Below are 5,612 nucleotides of genomic sequence, written 5' to 3' on the forward strand. Positions count from 1 at the left end.
AAGACCGCATAGGCATGATCAGTGGCTCACCCTGAAGCTGATGCGCTTGAGAACGATGGCTGCGATGAGTCGGAGCTAAGTCGTCGACGTTGGAGACGATGGCGGTGGCGTGAACTCATGGTGAAGCTCCGTTCTGAGGAAAGCAGTTGACCAAATGATCAATGATCAAGCTCATGAGCATCATGAGAGAATGAAGATCAAGAAACAGCAAAAGCTGAAGCAAGAATCCCACCCGAACTCCCTATCCATGGTGGAACTGATCTCGGTGGGGCCTTGCCAGAGTTGGAGAAGACGGGGTTACGCCGGGCAAACCAAAGGGAAAGAGGCTAGGCAAGTGGGTGATCTGGAGGTGCTAGGTGATGGCGATCATGGTGACGTGCTTAGCTAAGACTAGGAGGGCTCTACGGCTCCAACGTGAGCTCATCGGAGCAAGGCGGCGCTGACGGGAAAAACAGAGGAAGGAACGGATGAGGACGACGACGGTGTTCTAGCTTTATAGGGCGGCCAAGGAACATGGAGACGACACGTAGCAGCTTCCCCATGCCAGCGCGATGCAGGAGGTGGCAACGGCCATGCCTGGAAGCCGATAGAAGCTCACCGACGGTGAGAGTCTGCTTGCTTGCACTGTTCAAGCAAATTACCGAATTGCCACTCGCTCAATTTCTTAAATTACTCTCAAATTTGTATGGAAACTTAAAAATATCCAAAAATAAAAGTTGTTCCAAAATCAAAGTTCTACAACTTTGCTTTAATAACCATACCCAAATTCTATTTAGATTTGAAAATGCAAGTTTGAAATCAAAAGGGGACACTTTAAGAATTTATCCCCTTTCAAATTACTCCAAATTTTTCATAATAACTTTGAAAACTCTAAAAACCAACTTTGTACACATTGACAAGCTCTACATTTTTCCTCTTAGGCTCAACCCCAAAATGTGCTTAGATTTTGAATTAGGTTTTCTAGGGTAGAATTTAAATGCTGGAAATCAGGGTTTTGGAATTCAAATTTAATACTAGAGTTATGAACTTGATTCATCCATACAAGTCAACACATATAAACATAAAAACAAACTTGTTTTAGTGAATGCATATCAAAGTTTTCACTAACTCAAAATGATGTGCAATGCATATGATGACATGGCATCTTTTAGGGTTTAAAACACCAGAGGTGTTACAACATTTCCCCCTAAAAGAAATCTCATCCCGAGATTTAAAAGTCCTAGGATAAAGTAATGGAAAAGAAAACATGTCAAGCAAATACATTCACAACCTGACCATAAAATAGCTAAGGTCCCTTTACAAAACATGGTTCATAAAGACAAAACACAACTAACATTATTCTATATCAACGCAAGAAACTCCGGAAACTGTTCTAGCAAGAAATCTTCGGATTCCCAAGTAGCTTCTTCTTCTGATTGTTGATTCCATTGTATCTTGTAGAACTTGATTGTCCTCCTTCATGTGACGTGGTCTTTCTGATCCAGAACTCGGATAGGATATTCCGAATAGGTCAAATCATGTTCAAGTTCCACTCCTTCAATATCAATATTTTGATCAGGCACTTGAAGACATTTCTTCAACTAGGAGACATGAAACACATCATGTATAGCTGAGAGATGTTCTGGTAACTTCAAGCGATATGCCACCTTTCCACACCTCTCTAATATTTGAAATGGCCCAATATAACAAGGTGTTAACTTGCCTTTAACACCAAAACAGTTGACTCCCTTCATTGGTGATACCTTCAGATATACATAATCTGCCTTGTTAAACACCAATGGTCGACGTTATTTATCTGTATAACTCTTTTGTTAGGACTAAGCTATCTTCAAATTATTTTGTATTTGCCTAACTTTCTCTTCTGTTTCTTTCACAAGGTCTACTCCAAAGAACCATCTTTCCCCGGGTTCAGACCAATTTAGCGACGTTCGGCATCTACGACCATAGAGTGCTTCAAATAGAGCCATCTTAATGCTCTCTTGATAACTATTGTTGTACAAGAACTCAGCCAAAGGCAAACATTCATCCCACTTATTGGAATAGTTAAGGACACAACACCTTAACATATCTTCAAGTATTTGATTTACTCTTTCAGTCTGATCATCAGTCTATGGATGATAAGCGGTACTATATAGAAGTTTGGTACTCATTGAAGCATGCAATTATTTCCAAAAGTTGGAAACAAACTGTGTACCTCTATCCAACACAATGGTCTTTGGTGCCCCATGTAAGCTTATGATTCGTGCTAAATACACCTTGGCATATTGGATAGTGGGATATATACTCTTGACTGGAAGAAAATGTGTTGACTTAGTCAGTCGATCTACAATAACCCATATTGAGTCAAAACCTTTTGATGTCTTGGGTAGACCAACGATAAAGTCCATACTAATATCCTCCCACTTCCAAGCTGGAATAGGCAATGGTTGTAACTCTCCAGTGGACTTCAAATGTATAGCTTTTACTTTTTGACAAGTATCACACTTGGCTATATATCGAGCAATCTCTATCTTCATTTTGGTCCACCAAAATCTCTGTTTCAAGTCATGGTACATCTTATTACTTCCCGAATGAATAGAGAACCTGGTGGTATGTGCCTCTTCAAGAATTGACTGTCGCAACTCAGGAACCTTTGGTACCATAAGGCGATTCTTGAACCATAACACACCTGCATCATCTATTCTGAAGCATGTCGCTTTTCTATTCCTGACTCTTTCTTTGATATGGGCTATACCCTTGTTTTCTTTCTAGGCAGCAATAATTTGGTCTCAAATAGTTGACTCAACAATTATATTAGTCAAACTACCTTATTGAATTATCTCTATTTTCAACTTCTCCATCTCATGACATAAAGTTAGATCCATTGTCTTCATGGTTAGGCAATTGCAATGGCTCTTACAACTGAGTGCATCTGCAACCACATTTGCCTTACTAGGGTGGTAATGCACCTCCAAGTCATAATCTTTAATCAATTCCAACCATCTTCTTTGCCGCATGTTCAATTCTAATTGAGTAAAGATATATTTTAAACTCTTGTGATCTGTATAAATATGACAAGTATTACCAAGCAGGTAATGCCACCAAATCTTCAAAGCATGGACAACTGCTGCTAACTCCAGATCATGGGTTGGATAATGTTCCTCATGTCGCTTAAGTTGTTTGGAAGCATAGGTGATGACACGACCTTCTTGCATCAATGCACATCCAATACCAATACCAGAAGCATCATAATAAACGTCGAATGGCTTCTCGATATCTGGCTGTGCTAACACTGGTGCAGTGGTTAATAATCTCTTCAAAGTTTGGAAAGCTTCTTCACAGTCAGGTGACCAGACAAACTTGGCTTGGTTTTTCAACAATCCAGTGATAGACTTGGATATTCTAGAGAAATCTAGAATAAAACGACGGTAATAACCCGCCATTCCCAGAAAACTTCGAATCTAATGAACAGTGGTTGGTGGTTTCCAATCTAGTATATCCTTAACTTTGTTTGGATCTACCGCAACTCCTTCAGCTGACAAGACATGCCCTAAAAACTGTACTTCCTTTAACCAGAAGTCACACTTACTGAACTTGGCATATAACTGATGTTCTCTTAGACGTGTCAGAACAACTTTGAGATGTTCAGCATGTTCTTTCTTGTTCTTGGAATATACTAAGATGTCATCAATAAAGACTACTACAAACTTGTCTAGCTCAGGCATGAACACTGAATTCATCAGATACATGAAGTGAGCTAGGGCATTCGTTAAACAAAAAGACATTACCAGGTACTCATATAATCCATATCTGGTGGTAAATGCCGATTTGGGAATATCTTCAGGCTTAATTTTGATTTGATGATATCCTGACCTCAAATCAATCTTGGAGAAAACCTTGGCTCTAGCTAGTTGATCAAAAAGCAAATCTATCCAAGGTAAGAGATATTTATTTTTAATTATCACTTCATTCAATGGTCGATAGTCAACACACAATCTCAGGATCTCATCTTTCTTTTACACAAAAATTGCAGGACATCCCCAAGGTGATGAACTAGGTTGGATAAAACCTTTATCAATTAACTCTTGCAATTGAGTCTTCAACTCAGCTAATTCCTTAGGAGGCATCCTATAAGCTCTCCTAGAGATTGGAGCTGTTCTAGGCTTTAGATCTATTCCAAACTGAACATCTCTATCAGGTGATAGACCGGGTAAATCTTTAGGAAAAACATCTAGAAATTCACAGACTACAGGGATATCTCTAATCTCTTTGATGGAAGTTGTACAAATTTTTTCCACTGATCTCTTTAAGATTGGAAGTTGGATAAGAAGCTGAGAATTACTGTCTAGCAAACTCAACCTTATTGTCCTATTCAAAGTATCTACAACAGCCTTATGCTGATACATCCAGTTCATACCTAGGATCACATCTATATCCTGATCTTTTAAAATAATCATGGTAGTGGGAAAAATGTGCCCACCTAGGTTTATGGGTACCTGGTACACCATTTCCTTAGTACACAGACGTCCCTCGGGCGACTATATATAAAAATTCTCCTTTGTTTCCCCAATTGGAATTTTATGCTTTATGACAAAGGTTCTATTGATGAATGTATGAGATGCACAAAATCAAAAAGCATAACTACAGGATGATCGGCGATAGGAAACATACCCAGCATCATGGGTTCCCCTTCTAGAATCTCCCCAGCTTGAGTATAGAAAACCCGCCCCGTCTTCTTTTCATTTTTGCCCTTCTGAGCATTTTGGTTGTTGTTCTTGTCCTGAGCTTGACCCTGTTGTTGATTTCTAGGAGCTTTTGAAAATTTGGATTGTACTGCTTAGGATACGGACATTCCCTAGAGTAATGTGTGGTCTTAGTACCAAACATTTGTCTGTTGTGAGTTCGGGTAAGTTATAGCAGGAAGGACATCTAGTCGCTGCCCGGCTTAGAACTGCGGCGAACGATAAGGAGGACGGTTATGATTCACCGGATGATAAATTATCTTCTGTCTCTTTTGATTGCCATCGTAAGACCCAGATGGCACGCTCTTTTTCTTCTTAATTTCCTTATATTGCCTATATTTCTCCTCTGAAGCAATATCAATGTTAACTACCTCATGATACGTGACATTTGTGCAGGTAGTCATCATGGTCTGAAGTTTGGTACTAAGACCACGTATGAACCACTTCTTCTTCTTGGCATCCGTGTTAACATGCTCATGTGCATACTATAAAAGGTGATTGAACTTGCCCACATACTGCATGACTGTTTGATCACCTTGCTTCAAAGCAAGAAACTCATCAAGCTTCATGGCCATAACTCCATCTGGAATATAATGGGCACAGAAAGTAGTGCGGAACTCGGCCCAAGTTAACCGAGTACCAGCTGGTTGCATGGCCATAAGGTTTGCCCACCAAGCACCTACTGCACCTCTAAGTTGTTGGGCAGCAAAAACAGGCTTCTAGAACTCAGTGCATGGAATAAGGTCGAACTTCTGCTCTATGGTACGAAGCCAATCATCAGCTTCAAGTGGTTCATCAGCCTTGGTAAATACCAGTGGTCGTGTATCCATGAAGTCATCATACGTAGCTTCCTACCTTTGATGATTACGACCATGATTCCCTTGCATCATA

Source organism: Miscanthus floridulus, chromosome 7 (genome assembly GCF_019320115.1).
Source record: "Miscanthus floridulus cultivar M001 chromosome 7, ASM1932011v1, whole genome shotgun sequence".
In the NCBI taxonomy this organism is placed as follows: Eukaryota; Viridiplantae; Streptophyta; class Magnoliopsida; order Poales; family Poaceae; genus Miscanthus; species Miscanthus floridulus.